Source organism: Lampetra fluviatilis, chromosome 35, assembly GCF_964198595.1.
Source record: "Lampetra fluviatilis chromosome 35, kcLamFluv1.1, whole genome shotgun sequence".
Classification (NCBI taxonomy): Eukaryota; Metazoa; Chordata; class Hyperoartia; order Petromyzontiformes; family Petromyzontidae; genus Lampetra; species Lampetra fluviatilis.
In genome coordinates, this window is record NC_136309.1 from 6,142,263 (window position 1) to 6,160,591 (window position 18,329).

Sequence of the window (18,329 nt, forward strand, 5' to 3'; positions counted from 1 at the left end):
ACGGCGCGCGTGGGAGATCTGGGGGCCACGTGGGAGGCCACGTGGGGGCCGTGCTGCCCTCCTGTGCCCGTCCCTCCTCTCCACGGACCTCCCCTGGCGAGGAGTGAACATTCCTGGGTCCCAGACGAGGCACTGACATGTGGCCAGACTGGGCCAACGAGTACGAGAGAGAGGGAGTGTCAGTGTGTCGGTGTGTGTGTGGGTCATTGCCGGATTATCCTAGTAGCAAAAGTAGTATATGCTACGGGCGCCGCACTTGCAAGGGCCACCCGCGCTAAATGCTTTCAAGCTATCAATTGCGTATTCTTTGGGTCTTTCGGTAAAGCCACGTAGATAGGAAAAATAATCAAAATAATAACAATATCACGACGTTTCGATCGGTTCAGTGATTCTACACTTGCTCAATTACTATAGTACTATACTGCCTTCAACTTTTATGAACGACTGGGTGTTTAAGGTTCGCGATTTGTCCTATTATCTGGCTGTATAGCAGATGCAAAAATACAATTACGTTACTGTGCAAGTAAAACATTTATGTGTTTTAATATTTATGGTTTTTAAATTTATGGCCCCTTAATAACATATGCTACAGGCCCCGCACTAGCTTAATCCGGTACTGGTGTGGATGTGTGTGTCTGCGTGTGTAGGAGTGTGTGGGGAGAGGTAGCGTCGTGGTTAAGCGCTAAAAACCCACCCACCTGAGTTCGATTCCCGCTCAAGACCAACAACAGTGACGATTATCTGCACCGGCCATGGGCTTGCCCTCGGTCGACTCAGCCTCAAATAAACACCTGGTGCTGTTTGTAAACATCTCCATTAGGGAGACAAAGGTGGCCGGGCGTGGTGCTGGCCACCCACTACCTTGTATCCCGTGCCGGCCTTCATAGGTGCTCGCTAACAGCACTTGCCCCAACAGCCTGTTAAATACTATACAGGGGATTGTTGCCATTTGGAGTTGATGTTGAGGATTTCACTTTGGTGGTGGTGGTGGTGCAGTGACACTCGCGATATTGAGTTACAGACACCCCTCAGTTCCCACCCTTCACCTCCCAACCCCCGAGTGAGAGAGTGAGCATCAATGTGTCTGAGAGTGTGAGTGTGTACGTGGAGTGTGAGTGTGTACGTGGAGTGTGAGTGTGTACGTGGAGTGTGCAAGACGGCGTGTGGGATCGTCTCTGTGAGCGATTATGGCGTCTCCACGTGTGCTGGTCTTTGTCCCCACGTGGGCTCGTTCTGCTCAGAGAAGACATCTCCATGGGCGTCGGTCAAACAAAGGACATCCGGTGTTGTTGTTTATTGTTGTTTGTTGTTGTTGTCGTCGTGTGAGTGGTGTTGGGCTCAGCTGCAGGTGTCAGCCCCTCCCACTACCCACCCAGCTCCTGTTCCTGCCCCCCCCACTTCCCCCCACCCCTCACTCCCCTTCCAGGAATTCTGGCAGCTCCCGGCCAAAGAAAAAGGGACGAGAATTCTACTGACAAAGTGTTGCTGTGTGTGCAGCGATGTGTGGGGTCATCGGGAGTGTGAGAGAGAGAGTGTGAGTGTGTGGGAGGATGAGTGTGTGTGAGTGTGTAAGTGAGAATGTGTAGTGAAGAGTATAAGGGTGTGTGTGTGTAGGTGAGAGTGTGAGGGTGTGTGTGTGTAGGTGAGAGTGTGAGGGTGTGTGTGTGTAGGTGAGAGTGTCAGGGTGTGTGTGTGTGGGTGATAGTGTCAGGGTGTGTGTGTGTAGGTGAGAGTGTCAGGGTGTGTGTGTGTGTAGGTGAGAGTGTAAGAGTGTGTGTGTGTAGGTGAGAGTGTGAGGGTGTGTGTGTGTAGGTGAGAGTGTGAGGGTGTGTGTGTGTAGGTGAGAGTGTGAGGGTGTGTGTGTGTAGGTGAGAGTGTCAGGGTGTGTGTGTGTAGGTGAGAGTGTCAGGGTGTGTGTGTGTAGGTGAGAGTGTCAGGGTGTGTGTGTGTGTAGGTGAGAGTGTCAGGGTGTGTGTGTGTGTGTAGGTGAGAGTGTAAGGGTGTGTGTGTGTAGGTGAGAGTGTGAGGGTGTGTGTGTAGGTGAGAGTGTGAGGGTGTGTGTGTGTAGGTGAGAGTGTGAGGGTGTGTGTGTGTAGGTGAGAGTGTGAGGGTGTGTGTGTGTGTGTAGGTGAGAGTGTCAGGGTGTGTGTGTGTAGCTGAGAGTGTCAGGGTGTGTGTGTGTGTAGGTGAGAGTGTGAGGGTGTGTGTGTGTAGGTGAGAGTGTCAGGGTGTGTGTGTGTAGGTGAGAGTGTCAGGGTGTGTGTGTGTAGGTGAGAGTGTAAGGGTGTGTGTGTGTAGGTGAGAGTGTGAGGGTGTGTGTGTGTAGGTGAGAGTGTGAGGGTGTGTGTGTGTGTGTGTGTAGGTGAGAGTGTCAGGGTGTGTGTGTGTAGGTGAGAGTGTCAGGGTGTGTGTGTGTGTAGGTGAGAGTGTGAGGGTGTGTGTGTGTAGGTGAGAGTGTCAGGGTGTGTGTGTGTAGGTGAGAGTGTCAGGGTGTGTGTGTGTAGGTGAGAGTGTCAGGGTGTGTGTGTGTAGGTGAGAGTGTGAGGGTGTGTGTGTGTAGGTGAGAGTGTGAGGGTGTGTGTGTGTAGGTGAGAGTGTCAGGGTGTCTGTGTGTAGGTGAGAGTGTCAGGGTGTGTGTGTGTGTAGGTGAGAGTGTGAGGGTGTGTGTGTGTAGGTGAGAGTGTCAGGGTGTGTGTGTGTAGGTGAGAGTGTAAGGGTGTGAGTAGGTGAGAGTGTAAGGGTGTGTGTGTGTATGTGTAGGTGAGAGTGTGAGGGTGTGTGTGTAGGTGAGAGTGTCAGGGTGTGTGTGTGTAGGTGATAGTGTGAGGGTGTGTGTGTGTAGGTGAGAGTGTCAGGGTGTGTGTGTGTAGGTGAGAGTGTGTGGGTGGATGAGTGTGTGTGAGTGTCAGGGTGTGTGTGCGTAGGTTAGAGTGTGTGGGTGGATGAGTGTGTGTGAGTGTCAGGGTGTGTGTGTGTAGGTGAGAGTGTGAGGGTGTGTGTGTGTAGGTGAGAGTGTGAGGGTGTGTGTGTGTAGGTGAGAGTGTGAGGGTGTGTGTGTGTAGGTGAGAGTGTGAGGGTGTGTGTGTGTAGGTGAGAGTGTCAGGGTGTGTGTGTGTAGGTGAGAGTGTGAGGGTGTGTGTGTGTAGGTGAGAGTGTCAGGGTGTGTGTGTGTAGGTGAGAGTGTCAGGGTGTGTGTGTGTAGGTGAGAGTGTCAGGGTGTGTGTGTGTAGGTGAGAGTGTGAGGGTGTGTGTGTGTAGGTGAGAGTGTCAGGGTGTGTGTGTGTAGGTGAGAGTGTGAGGGTGTGTGTGTGTAGGTGAGAGTGTGAGGGTGTGTGTGTGTAGGTGAGAGTGTCAGGGTGTGTGTGTGTAGGTGAGAGTGTGAGGGTGTGTGTGTGTAGGTGAGAGTGTCAGGGTGTGTGTGTAGGTGAGAGTGTAAGGGTGTGTGTGTGTAGGTGAGAGTGTGAGGGTGTGTGTGTGTAGGTGAGAGTGTGAGGGTGTGTGTGTGTGTGTAGGTGAGAGTGTAAGGGTGTGTGTGTGTAGGTGAGAGTGTAAGGGTGTGTGTGTGTAAGTGAGAGTGTAAGGGTGTGTGTGTGTAGGTGAGAGTGTAAGGGTGTGTGTGTGTGTGTGTAGGTGAGAGTGTGAGGGTGTGTGTGTGTAGGTGAGAGTGTAAGGGTGTGTGTGTGTAGGTGAGAGTGTGAGGGTGTGTGCGTGTAGGAGAGAGTGTGAGGGTGTGTGTAGGTGAGAGTGTAAGGGTGTGTGTGTGTAGGTGAGAGTGTAAGGGTGTGTGTGTGTAGGTGAGAGTGTAAGGGTGTGTGTGTGTGTGTAGGTGAGAGTGTGAGGGTGTGTGTGTGTAGGTGAGAGTGTAAGGGTGTGTGTGTGTAGGTGAGAGTGTGTAGGTGAGAGTGTAAGGGTGTGAGTAGGTGAGAGTGTAAGGGTGTGAGTAGGTGAGAGTGTAAGGGTGTGTGTGTGTATGTGTAGGTGAGAGTGTGAGGGTGTATGTGTAGGTGAGAGTGTCAGGGTGTGTGTGTGTAGGTGATAGTGTGAGGGAGTGTGTGTGGAGGTGAGAGTGTCAGGGTGTGTGTGTGTGTGTAGGTGAGTGTCAGGGTGTGTGTAGGTGAGTGTCAGGGTGTGTGTGTGTAGGTGAGAGTGTGAGGGTGTGTGTGTGTAGGTGAGAGTGTGTAGGTGAGAGTGTAAGGGTGTGAGTAGGTGAGAGTGTAAGGGTGTGAGTAGGTGAGAGTGTAAGGGTGTGTGTGTGTATGTGTAGGTGAGAGTGTGAGGGTGTGTGTGTAGGTGAGAGTGTCAGGGTGTGTGTGTGTAGGTGATAGTGTGAGGGTGTGTGTGTGTAGGTGAGAGTGTCAGGGTGTGTGTGTAGGTGAGTGTCAGGGTGTGTGTGTGTAGGTGAGAGTGTGAGGGTGTGTGTGTAGGTGAGAGTGTCAGGGTGTGTGTGTGTGTGTAGGTGAGTGTCAGGGTGTGTGTAGGTGAGTGTCAGGGTGTGTGTGTGTAGGTGAGAGTGTAAGGGAGTGTGCGTGTAGGTGAGAGTGGCAGGGTGTGTGTGTGTGTGTAGGTGAGTGTCAGGGTGTGTGTAGGTGAGAGTGTAAGGGTGTGTGTGTGTGTGTAGGTGAGAGTGTGAGGGTGTGTGTGTGTAGGTGAGAGTGTCAGGGTGTGTGTGTGTAGGTGAGAGTGTGAGGGTGTGTGTGTGTAGGTGAGAGTGTGAGGGTGTGTGTGTGTAGGTGAGAGTGTCAGGGTGTGTGTGTGTAGGTGAGAGTGTGAGGGTGTGTGTGTGTAGGTGAGAGTGTCAGGGTGTGTGTGTAGGTGAGAGTGTAAGGGTGTGTGTGTGTAGGTGAGAGTGTGAGGGTGTGTGTGTGTAGGTGAGAGTGTGAGGGTGTGTGTGTGTGTGTAGGTGAGAGTGTAAGGGTGTGTGTGTGTAGGTGAGAGTGTAAGGGTGTGTGTGTGTAAGTGAGAGTGTAAGGGTGTGTGTGTGTAGGTGAGAGTGTAAGGGTGTGTGTGTGTGTGTGTAGGTGAGAGTGTGAGGGTGTGTGTGTGTAGGTGAGAGTGTAAGGGTGTGTGTGTGTAGGTGAGAGTGTGAGGGTGTGTGCGTGTAGGAGAGAGTGTGAGGGTGTGTGTAGGTGAGAGTGTAAGGGTGTGTGTGTGTAGGTGAGAGTGTAAGGGTGTGTGTGTGTAGGTGAGAGTGTAAGGGTGTGTGTGTGTGTGTAGGTGAGAGTGTGAGGGTGTGTGTGTGTAGGTGAGAGTGTAAGGGTGTGTGTGTGTAGGTGAGAGTGTGTAGGTGAGAGTGTAAGGGTGTGAGTAGGTGAGAGTGTAAGGGTGTGAGTAGGTGAGAGTGTAAGGGTGTGTGTGTGTATGTGTAGGTGAGAGTGTGAGGGTGTGTGTGTAGGTGAGAGTGTCAGGGTGTGTGTGTGTAGGTGATAGTGTGAGGGAGTGTGTGTGGAGGTGAGAGTGTCAGGGTGTGTGTGTGTGTGTAGGTGAGTGTCAGGGTGTGTGTAGGTGAGTGTCAGGGTGTGTGTGTGTAGGTGAGAGTGTGAGGGTGTGTGTGTGTAGGTGAGAGTGTGTAGGTGAGAGTGTAAGGGTGTGAGTAGGTGAGAGTGTAAGGGTGTGAGTAGGTGAGAGTGTAAGGGTGTGTGTGTGTATGTGTAGGTGAGAGTGTGAGGGTGTGTGTGTAGGTGAGAGTGTCAGGGTGTGTGTGTGTAGGTGATAGTGTGAGGGTGTGTGTGTGTAGGTGAGAGTGTCAGGGTGTGTGTGTAGGTGAGTGTCAGGGTGTGTGTGTGTAGGTGAGAGTGTGAGGGTGTGTGTGTAGGTGAGAGTGTCAGGGTGTGTGTGTGTGTGTAGGTGAGTGTCAGGGTGTGTGTAGGTGAGTGTCAGGGTGTGTGTGTGTAGGTGAGAGTGTAAGGGAGTGTGCGTGTAGGTGAGAGTGGCAGGGTGTGTGTGTGTAGGTGGGAGTGTAAGTGTGTGTGTAGGTGAGAGTGTAAGGGTGTGTGTGTGTAGGGGAGTGTAAGAGTGTGTGTGTAGGGGCTGTGAGCGTGTTTATCTGAGTGTATGTGTGAGAGAATGCGAGGTTTACTCAGCCTTAATTGATTACCCAGTGCACTGTATACGCATTAGCATCGGGAAGACAAAGGCGCTCGCAAACATCACTCGCCCCGAACAATCTGTGAATGCTACACGGGGGATCTTTGTCGCTGAGTGTGTGAATGAGGGTACTGTATGCGCATACGTGAACAGAATCGTACTGACAATGTGTGGCTGTCACACACACACTGAGTGGGTGGGTGTGACAAAGCGTGTGTGTGTGACAGAGCGTGTGTGTGTGTGTGACAGAGCGTGTGTGTGTGTGACAGAGCGTGTGGGTGGGGGATGGAAAGTGCTGTGGCGGGCGCTACGAACTAGGGCAGAACGATTTGGGTAAAAATATCTAATTGTGGATTTTTCTGACAGATATTACGATTTGATTTGCGATTCAATTTTTTCAAGTCAAGCTTCAGTTCAATATTCACTGTTTAATAGATTTAAAACATGTGATGGAGCATTATTACCACGTGATACCATCAAAATATTAACTGCTCGATATATTCTAATGCATGCAAGGATGAGAACTTAAAAGACGTGAATTGCTTCCAACATGTATCTATTAAAATGTTGTAATTGAAATAGAACAATCAAAAACAGAACAATTGTTAAGTTAAATAAAGTTATAATAATGGAAAATAAATCACTTCCAATAAGAAAATAAATCGGACTTTGCAAATCGCAAAAAATCGCAGCCTTTGTGATTTGCTAATCGCATTGTTTCGAATTGCGATTTGAAATCGATTCATCGTTCAGCCCCACAGTACGAACCCAGCGGACCCCGAGTTCGATTCTAGCTCATGGCGTTATCAGCGACGAATATTTGAACCGGTCTTGGGGTCTCTCATTTAGGTCACCTCGGCCCGAAACGAGTGCTTGGGCGGTAATGTGCACACGCCAGCACTCGGGGAGACAAAGGCGGCCGGGCGTGGTGCTGGCCACCGGGACCCCTCTCGTGTGCCGTAGATACGTGTGGAGTGCAACACGTGGTTGTGTGTCAGCGTGGTGTGTAACACGTGGTTGTGTCAGCGTGGTGTGTAACACGTGACTGTGTGTCAGCGTGGTGTGTAACACGTGACTGTGTGTCAGCGTGGTGTGTAACACGTGGCTGTGTGTCAGCGTGGTGTGTAACACGTGGCTGTGTGTCAGCGTGGTGTGTAACACGTGACTGTGTGTCAGTGTGGTGTGTAACACGTGGTTGTGTGTCAGCGTGGTGTGTAACACGTGACTGTGTGTCAGCGTGGTGTGTAACACGTGGCTGTGTGTCAGCGTGGTGTGTAACACGTGGCTGTGTGTCAGCGTGGTGTGTAACACGTGACTGTGTGTCAGCGTGGTGTGTAACACGTGACTGTGTGTCAGTGTGGTGTGTAACACGTGACTGTGTGTCAGCGTGGTGTGTAACACGTGGCTGTGTGTCAGCGTGGTGTGTAACACGTGACTGTGTGTCAGTGTGGTGTGTAACACGTGGCTGTGTGTCAGTGTGGTGTGTAACACGTGGCTGTGTGTCAGCGTGGTGTGTAACACGTGACTGTGTGTCAGTGTGGTGTGTAACACGTGGCTGTGTGTCAGTGTGGTGTGTAACACGTGGCTGTGTGTCAGCGTGGTGTGTAACACGTGACTGTGTGTCAGCGTGGTGTGTAACACGTGGCTGTGTGTCAGTGTGGTGTGTAACACGTGGCTGTGTGTCAGCGTGGTGTGTAACACGTGACTGTGTGTCAGCGTGGTGTGTAACACGTGACTGTGTGTCAGCGTGGTGTGTAACACGTGACTGTGTGTCAGCGTGGTGTGTAACACGTGACTGTGTGTCAGCGTGGTGTGTAACACGTGACTGTGTGTCAGCGTGGTGTGTAACACGTGACTGTGTGTCAGCGTGGTGTGTAACACGTGGCTGTGTCAGCGTGGTGTGTAACACGTGGCTGTGTGTCAGCGTGGTGTGTAACACGTGACTGTGTGTCAGCGTGGTGTGTAACACGTGGCTGTGTGTCAGCGTGGTGTGTAACACGTGGCTGTGTGTCAGCGTGGTGTGTAACACGTGGCTGTGTCAGTGTGGTGTGTAACACGTGGCTGTGTCAGTGTGGTGTGTAACACGTGGCTGTGTGTCAGTGTGTTGTGTAACACGTGGCTGTGTCAGCGTGGTGTGTAACACGTGACTGTGTGTCAGTGTGGTGTGTGACACGTGACTGTGTGTCAGCGTGGTGTGTAACACGTGGTTGTGTGTCAGCGTGGTGTGTAACACGTGGCTGTGTGTCAGTGTGGTGTGTAACACGTGGCTGTGTGTCAGTGTGGTGTGTAACACGTGGCTGTGTGTCAGCGTGGTGTGTAACACGTGACTGTGTGTCAGTGTGGTGTGTAACACGTGGCTGTGTGTCAGTGTGGTGTGTAACACGTGGCTGTGTGTCAGCGTGGTGTGTAACACGTGACTGTGTGTCAGTGTGGTGTGTAACACGTGGCTGTGTGTCAGTGTGGTGTGTAACACGTGGTTGTGTGTCAGCGTGGTGTGTAACACGTGACTGTGTGTCAGTGTGGTGTGTAACACGTGGCTGTGTGTCAGTGTGGTGTGTAACACGTGGCTGTGTGTCAGCGTGGTGTGTAACACGTGGCTGTGTGTCAGCGTGGTGTGTAACACGTGGCTGTGTGTCAGCGTGGTGTGTAACACGTGGCTGTGTGTCAGCGTGGTGTGTAACACGTGGCTGTGTGTCAGCGTGGTGTGTAACACGTGGCTGTGTGTCAGTGTGGTGTGTAACACGTGGCTGTGTGTCAGTGTGGTGTGTAACACGTGGCTGTGTGTCAGCGTGGTGTGTAACACGTGGTTGTGTGTCAGCGTGGTGTGTAACACGTGACTGTGTGTCAGTGTGGTGTGTAACACGTGGCTGTGTGTCAGTGTGGTGTGTAACACGTGGCTGTGTGTCAGCGTGGTGTGTAACACGTGGCTGTGTGTCAGCGTGGTGTGTAACACGTGGCTGTGTGTCAGCGTGGTGTGTAACACGTGGCTGTGTGTCAGCGTGGTGTGTAACACGTGGCTGTGTGTCAGTGTGGTGTGTAACACGTGGTTGTGTGTCAGTGTGGTGTGTAACACGTGGCTGTGTGTCAGCGTGGTGTGTAACACGTGGCTGTGTGTCAGCGTGGTGTGTAACACGTGACTGTGTGTCAGCGTGGTGTGTAACACGTGACTGTGTGTCAGCGTGGTGTGTAACACGTGACTGTGTGTCAGCGTGGTGTGTAACACGTGACTGTGTGTCAGCGTGGTGTGTAACACGTGGTTGTGTGTCAGTGTGGTGTGTAACACGTGGCTGTGTGTCAGCGTGGTGTGTAACACGTGACTGTGTGTCAGCGTGGTGTGTAACACGTGGTTGTGTGTCAGCGTGGTGTGTAACACGTGACTGTGTGTCAGTGTGGTGTGCAACACGTGGTTGTGTGTCAGTGTGGTGTGCAACACGTGGTTGTGTGTCAGTGTGGTGTGTAACACGTGACTGTGTGTCAGTGTGGTGTGCAACACGTGGTTGTGTGTCAGCGTGGTGTGTAACACGTGGTTGTGTGTCAGTGTGGTGTGCAACACGTGGTTGTGTGTCAGTGTGGTGTGTAACACGTGGTTGTGTGTCAGTGTGGTGTGTAACACGTGGTTGTGTGTCAGTGTGGTGTGCAACACGTGGTTGTGTGTCAGTGTGGTGTGTAACACGTGGTTGTGTGTCAGCGTGGTGTGTAACACGTGGTTGTGTGTCAGCGTGGTGTGTAACACGTGGCTGTGTGTCAGCGTGGTGTGTAACACGTGGTTGTGTCAGCGTGGTGTGTAACACGTGGTTGTGTGTCAGTGTGGTGTGTAACACGTGGCTGTGTGTCAGCGTGGTGTGTAACACGTGGCTGTGTGTCAGCGTGGTGTGTAACACGTGGCTGTGTGTCAGCGTGGTGTGTAACACGTGGCTGTGTGTCAGCGTGGTGTGTAACACGTGGCTGTGTGTCAGCGTGGTGTGTAACACGTGGCTGTGTGTCAGTGTGGTGTGTAACACGTGGCTGTGTGTCAGCGTGGTGTGTAACACGTGGTTGTGTGTCAGTGTGGTGTGTAACACGTGGCTGTGTGTCAGCGTGGTGTGTAACACGTGGCTGTGTGTCAGTGTGGTGTGTAACACGTGGCTGTGTGTCAGTGTGGTGTGTAACACGTGGTTGTGTGTCAGCGTGGTGTGTAACACGTGGCTGTGTGTCAGTGTGGTGTGTAACACGTGGCTGTGTGTCAGCGTGGTGTGTAACACGTGGCTGTGTGTCAGCGTGGTGTGTAACACGTGGCTGTGTGTCAGCGTGGTGTGTAACACGTGACTGTGTGTCAGCGTGGTGTGTAACACGTGACTGTGTGTCAGCGTGGTGTGTAACACGTGGTTGTGTGTCAGTGTGGTGTGTAACACGTGACTGTGTGTCAGCGTGGTGTGTAACACGTGACTGTGTGTCAGTGTGGTGTGTAACACGTGGCTGTGTGTCAGCGTGGTGTGTAACACGTGGTTGTGTGTCAGCGTGGTGTGTAACACGTGGCTGTGTGTCAGTGTGGTGTGTAACACGTGGTTGTGTGTCAGCGTGGTGTGTAACACGTGGTTGTGTGTCAGCGTGGTGTGTAACACGTGGCTGTGTGTCAGTGTGGTGTGTAACACGTGGCTGTGTGTCAGCGTGGTGTGTAACACGTGGCTGTGTGTCAGCGTGGTGTGTAACACGTGGCTGTGTGTCAGCGTGGTGTGTAACACGTGGCTGTGTGTCAGCGTGGTGTGTAACACGTGGTTGTGTGTCAGCGTGGTGTGTAACACGTGACTGTGTCAGCGTGGTGTGTAACACGTGGTTGTGTGTCAGCGTGGTGTGTAACACGTGACTGTGTGTCAGCGTGGTGTGTAACACGTGGCTGTGTGTCAGTGTGGTGTGTAACACGTGGTTGTGTGTCAGTGTGGTGTGTAACACGTGGCTGTGTGTCAGCGTGGTGTGTAACACGTGGCTGTGTCAGCGTGGTGTGCAACACGTGACTGTGTGTCAGCGTGGTGTGTAACACGTGACTGTGTGTCAGCGTGGTGTGTAACACGTGGCTGTGTGTCAGCGTGGTGTGTAACACGTGACTGTGTGTCAGCGTGGTGTGTAACACGTGACTGTGTGTCAGCGTGGTGTGTAACACGTGGCTGTGTGTCAGTGTGGTGTGTAACACGTGGCTGTGTGTCAGTGTGGTGTGTAACACGTGGCTGTGTGTCAGTGTGGTGTGTAACACGTGGCTGTGTGTCAGTGTGGTGTGTAACACGTGGCTGTGTGTCAGTGTGGTGTGTAACACGTGACTGTGTGTCAGCGTGGTGTGTAACACGTGGCTGTGTGTCAGTGTGGTGTGTAACACGTGGCTGTGTGTCAGCGTGGTGTGTAACACGTGGCTGTGTGTCAGCGTGGTGTGCAACACGTGGCTGTGTGTCAGCGTGGTGTGTAACACGTGGCTGTGTGTCAGCGTGGTGTGTAACACGTGACTGTGTGTCAGCGTGGTGTGTAACACGTGGCTGTGTGTCAGCGTGGTGTGTAACACGTGACTGTGTGTCAGCGTGGTGTGTAACACGTGGCTGTGTGTCAGCGTGGTGTGTAACACGTGACTGTGTGTCAGCGTGGTGTGTAACACGTGGCTGTGTGTCAGTGTGGTGTGTAACACGTGGCTGTGTGTCAGCGTGGTGTGTAACACGTGGCTGTGTGTCAGTGTGGTGTGTAACACGTGACTGTGTGTCAGCGTGGTGTGTAACACGTGGCTGTGTGTCAGTGTGGTGTGTAACACGTGGCTGTGTGTCAGCGTGGTGTGTAACACGTGGCTGTGTGTCAGCGTGGTGTGTAACACGTGGCTGTGTGTCAGCGTGGTGTGTAACACGTGGCTGTGTGTCAGCGTGGTGTGCAACACGTGGCTGTGTGTCAGCGTGGTGTGTAACACGTGGCTGTGTGTCAGCGTGGTGTGTAACACGTGGCTGTGTGTCAGCGTGGTGTGTAACACGTGACTGTGTGTCAGCGTGGTGTGTAACACGTGACTGTGTGTCAGCGTGGTGTGTAACACGTGGCTGTGTGTCAGTGTGGTGTGTAACACGTGGCTGTGTGTCAGTGTGGTGTGTAACACGTGGCTGTGTGTCAGTGTGGTGTGTAACACGTGACTGTGTGTCAGCGTGGTGTGTAACACGTGGCTGTGTGTCAGTGTGGTGTGTAACACGTGACTGTGTGTCAGTGTGGTGTGTAACACGTGGCTGTGTGTCAGTGTGGTGTGTAACACGTGGCTGTGTGTCAGCGTGGTGTGTAACACGTGACTGTGTGTCAGTGTGGTGTGTAACACGTGGCTGTGTGTCAGTGTGGTGTGTAACACGTGACTGTGTGTCAGTGTGGTGTGTAACACGTGGCTGTGTGTCAGTGTGGTGTGTAACACGTGACTGTGTGTCAGCGTGGTGTGTAACACGTGACTGTGTGTCAGTGTGGTGTGTAACACGTGGCTGTGTGTCAGCGTGGTGTGTAACACGTGGCTGTGTGTCAGCGTGGTGTGTAACACGTGGCTGTGTGTCAGCGTGGTGTGTAACACGTGGCTGTGTGTCAGTGTGGTGTGTAACACGTGACTGTGTGTCAGCGTGGTGTGTAACACGTGACTGTGTGTCAGTGTGGTGTGTAACACGTGGCTGTGTGTCAGCGTGGTGTGTAACACGTGACTGTGTGTCAGCGTGGTGTGTAACACGTGACTGTGTGTCAGTGTGGTGTGTAACACGTGGCTGTGTGTCAGTGTGGTGTGTAACACGTGACTGTGTGTCAGCGTGGTGTGTAACACGTGACTGTGTGTCAGCGTGGTGTGTAACACGTGGCTGTGTGTCAGTGTGGTGTGTAACACGTGACTGTGTGTCAGTGTGGTGTGTAACACGTGGCTGTGTGTCAGCGTGGTGTGTAACACGTGACTGTGTGTCAGCGTGGTGTGTAACACGTGACTGTGTGTCAGCGTGGTGTGTAACACGTGGCTGTGTGTCAGTGTGGTGTGTAACACGTGACTGTGTGTCAGTGTGGTGTGTAACACGTGGCTGTGTGTCAGTGTGGTGTGTAACACGTGACTGTGTGTCAGCGTGGTGTGTAACACGTGACTGTGTGTCAGTGTGGTGTGTAACACGTGGCTGTGTGTCAGCGTGGTGTGTAACACGTGACTGTGTGTCAGCGTGGTGTGTAACACGTGGCTGTGTGTCAGCGTGGTGTGTAACACGTGACTGTGTGTCAGTGTGGTGTGTAACACGTGACTGTGTCAGTGTGGTGTGTAACACGTGGCTTTGTGTGTCAGCGTGGTGTGTAACACGTGGTTGTGTGTCAGCGTGGTGTGTAACACGTGACTGTGTGTCAGCGTGGTGTGTAACACGTGACTGTGTCAGTGTGGTGTGTAACACGTGACTGTGTCAGTGTGGTGTGTAACACGTGGCTTTGTGTGTCAGTGTGGTGTGTAACACGTGGCTGTGTGTCAGCGTGGTGTGTAACACGTGGTTGTGTGTCAGCGTGGTGTGTAACACGTGACTGTGTGTCAGCGTGGTGTGTAACACGTGACTGTGTCAGTGTGGTGTGTAACACGTGGCTTTGTGTGTCAGCGTGGTGTGTAACACGTGACTGTGTCAGTGTGGTGTGTAACACGTGGCTTCGTGTGTCAGCGTGGTGTGTAACACGTGACTGTGTCAGTGTGGTGTGCAACACGTGGCTTTGTGTGTCAGCGTGGTGTGTAACACGTGACTGTGTCAGTGTGGTGTGTAACACGTGGCTTCGTGTGTCAGCGTGGTGTGTAACACGTGACTGTGTCAGTGTGGTGTGTAACACGTGGCTTCGTGTGTCAGCGTGGTGTGTAACACGTGACTGTGTGTCAGCGTGGTGTGTAACACGTGGTTGTGTCAGTGTGGTGTGTAACACGTGACTGTGTCAGCGTGGTGTGTAACACGTGACTGTGTCAGTGTGGTGTGTAACACGTGGCTTCGTGTGTCAGCGTGGTGTGTAACACGTGACTGTGTCAGTGTGGTGTGCAACACGTGGCTTTGTGTGTCAGCGTGGTGTGTAACACGTGACTGTGTCAGTGTGGTGTGTAACACGTGGTTGTGTGTCAGCGTGGTGTGCAACACGTGGCTGTGTGTCAGCGTGGTGTGTAACACGTGTTCATCATTTCCTCCCTCCGAGTGAACGGACGAGTCCGTGGGAAACGGAGCCTGAACCCGTGACCTCGGCTCATTCAGCGGCGGAGGCGCCGATGGTGATGTTGGTGGTGATAGATGTTGATGGCGGTGGTGGCGGTGATGGTGGTGATGTTGGTGGTGGTGTTAATGATGGTGATGATAGATGTTGACGATAGATGTTGATGGTGTGATGGTGGTAATGGTGGTGATAGATTTTGATGGCGTGATGGTGGTGATGGTGATGATAGATGTTGATGGCGGTGATGGTGGTGATGGTGGTGATGTTGGTGTTGTTGATGATGATGGCGGTGATAGATGTTGATGGCGTGATGGTGATGGTGGTGATAGATGTTGATGGCGGTGATGATGGTGGTGATGTTGTTGTTGATGATGATGATGGTGGTGATGGTGATGCTAGATGTTGATGGTGTGATGGCGGTGATGGTGGTGATGATGGTGATGATGATGGTGGTGATAGATGTTGATGGCGGTGATGATGGCGGTGATGATGGTGGTGATGTTGGTGTTGTTTATAATGATGGTGGTGGTGATGGTGGGGATGTTGGTGTTGTTGATGATGGTGATGATGATGGTGGTGATGTTGGTGTTGTTAATGATGGTGGTGATGCTAGATGTTGATGGTGTGATGGCGGTGATGGTGGTGATGATGATGGCGGTGATAGATGTTGATGGCGGTGATGGTGATGGTGGTGATGTTGGTGTTGTTGATGATGAAGATGGTGGTGATGGTGGGTGCAGGGTTGCTGTGGGTCTGGGTTTCTATGGAAACGGGGAGGCGAGCGATGGCGCCCAACGCTTCTGCCACGCGCTCAGCAGCGCCAATGGCACCCTGCACACAGCAGCCAGCCTGGTGAGTGAGACTCACCACACTCACTCACCACACTCACTCACCACACTCACCACACTCACCCTGCACACAGCAGCCAGCCTGGTGAGTGAGACTCACCACACTCACTCACCACACTCACTCACCACACTCACCACACTCACCCTGCACACAGCAGCCAGCATGGTGAGTGAGACTCACCACACTCACTCACCACTCACCACACTCACCACACTCACCCTGCACACAGCAGCCAGCCTGGTGAGTGAGACTCACTCACCACACTCACCACGCTCACTCACCACTCACCACACTCACCCTGCACACAGCAGCCAGCCTGGTGAGTGAGACTCACCACACTCACTCACCACACTCACTCACCACTCACCACACTCACCCTGCACACAGCAGCCAGCCTGGTGAGTGAGACTCACCACACTCACTCACCACTCACCACACTCACCACACTCACCCTGCACACAGCAGCCAGCCTGGTGAGTGAGACTCACCACACTCACTCACCACACTCACTCACCACTCACCACACTCACCACACTCACCCTGCACACAGCAGCCAGCCTGGTGAGTGAGACTCACCACACTCACTCACCACACTCACTCACCACTCACCACACTCACCCTGCACACAGCAGCCAGCCTGGTGAGTGAGACTCACCACACTCACCACACTCACCACGCTCACCACACTCACCACACTCACCACACTCACCCTGCACACAGCAGCCAGCCTGGTGAGTGAGACTCACCACGCTCACCACACTCACCACACTCACCACACTCACCACACTCACCACACTCACTCACCACACTCATCCACTCACCCTGCACACAGCAGCCAGCCTAGTGAGTGAGACTCACCACACTCACCTCACTCACCACACTCACTCACCACACTCACCCTGCACACAGCAGCCAGCCTGGTGAGTGAGACTCACTCACCACACTCACCACACTCACCACACTCACCACACTCACTCACCTCACTCACTCACCATACTCACCCTGCACACAGCAGCCAGCCTGGTGAGTGAGACTCACCACACTCACTCACCTCACTCACCCTCACTCACTCACCCTGCACACAGCAGCCAGCCTGGTGAGTGAGACTCACTCACCACACTTACCACGCTCACTCACCACACTCACTCACCACACTCACCCTGCACACAGCAGCCAGCCTGGTGAGTGAGACTCACCACACTCACCCACCTCGCTCACCACACTCACCACGCTCACCACACTCACTCACCACACTCACTCACCACACTCACCCTGCACACAGCAGCCAGCCTGGTGAGTGAGACTCACCACACTCACCTCGCTCACTCACCACACTCACTCACCACACTCACTCACCACACTCACCACACTCACTCACCACACTCACTCACTCACCCACTCACCACCCTCACCACATTCACTCACCACCCTCACTCACCACACTTACTCACCTCGCTCACCACACTCACTCACTCACCACACTCACCACACTCACCTCATTCACTCACCACACTCACTCACTCACCACACTCACTCACCACACTCACTCACTCACTCACCACACTCACCACACTCACCTCATTCACTCACCACACTCATCACGCTCACCTCACTCACCTCACTCACCACACTCACCTCATTCACTCACCACACTCACCACACTCACCACGCTCACCACGCTCACCACACTCACCACACTCACCTCATTCACTCACCTCACTCACCACACTCACCTCATTCACTCACCACACTCACCACACTCACCACGCTCACCACGCTCACCTCACCCACCTCACCCACCTCACTCACCACGCTCACCTCACCCACCTCACTCACCTCACCCACCTCACCCACCTCACCCACCTCACTCACCACACTCACCTCACCCACCTCACCCACCTCACCCACCACACTCACCTCACCCACCTCACCCACCTCACCCACCACACTCACCACGCTCACCTCACCCACCTCACCCACCTCACCCACCTCACTCACCACACTCACCACGCTCACCTCACCCACCTCACCCACCTCACCCACCTCACTCACCACACTCACCTCACTCACCTCACCCACCTCACCCACCTCACTCACCACACTCACCACACTCACCTCACCCACCTCACCCACCTCACTCACCACGCTCACCTCACCCACCTCACCCACCTCACTCACCACACTCACCACACTCACCTCACTCACCTCACCCACCTCACCCACCTCACCCACCACGCTCACCACGCTCACCTCACCCACCTCACCCACCTCACCCACCACACTCACCACACTCACCTCACCCACCTCACCCACCTCACCCACCTCACCCACCACACTCACCACACTCACCTCACTCACCTCACCCACCTCACCCACCTCACTCACCACACTCACCACACTCACCACACTCACCTCACCCACCTCACCCACCTCACCCACCTCACTCACCACACTCACCACACTCACCTCACCCACCTCACCCACCTCACTCACCACACTCACCACGCTCACCTCACCCACCTCACCCACCTCACCCACCTCACTCACCACACTCACCTCACTCACCTCACCCACCTCACCCACCACACTCACCACGCTCACCTCACCCACCTCACCCACCTCACCCACCTCACTCACCACACTCACCACGCTCACCACACTCACCTCACCCACCTCACCCACCTCACTCACCACACTCACCACGCTCACCTCACCCACCTCACCCACCTCACCCACCTCACTCACCTCACTCACCTCACCCACCTCACCCACCTCACTCACCACGCTCACCTCACCCACCTCACCCACCTCACCCACCTCACTCACCACACTCACCACGCTCACCTCACCCACCTCACCCACCTCACCCACCTCACTCACCACACTCACCTCACTCACCTCACCCACCTCACCCACCTCACTCACCACGCTCACCTCACCCACCTCACCCACCTCACCCATCTCACCCACCTCACTCACCACACTCACCACGCTCACCACACTCACCTCACCCACCTCACCCACCTCACTCACCACACTCACCACGCTCACCTCACCCACCTCACCCACCTCACCCACCTCACTCACCTCACTCACCTCACCCACCTCACCCACCTCACTCACCACGCTCACCTCACCCACCTCACCCACCTCACCCACCTCGCTCACCACACTCACCACGCTCACCTCACCCACCTCACTCACCACACTCACCACGCTCACCTCAC

At 53.7% G+C, this 18,329-nt stretch overlaps 1 pseudogene across 1 annotated transcript in view; it reads left to right on the plus strand.

Moving 5' to 3' along the window:
• The window catches only part of LOC144944568 (protein tweety homolog 2-like), a 37,374-nt pseudogene that overhangs the window by 6,652 nt on the left and 12,393 nt on the right, over positions 1–18,329 (plus strand). Inside the window, exon 3 of the transcript XR_013639597.1 lies at positions 14,994–15,105. The product of XR_013639597.1 is annotated as a protein tweety homolog 2-like (transcript). The remainder of the gene's footprint in view (positions 1–14,993; positions 15,106–18,329) is intronic.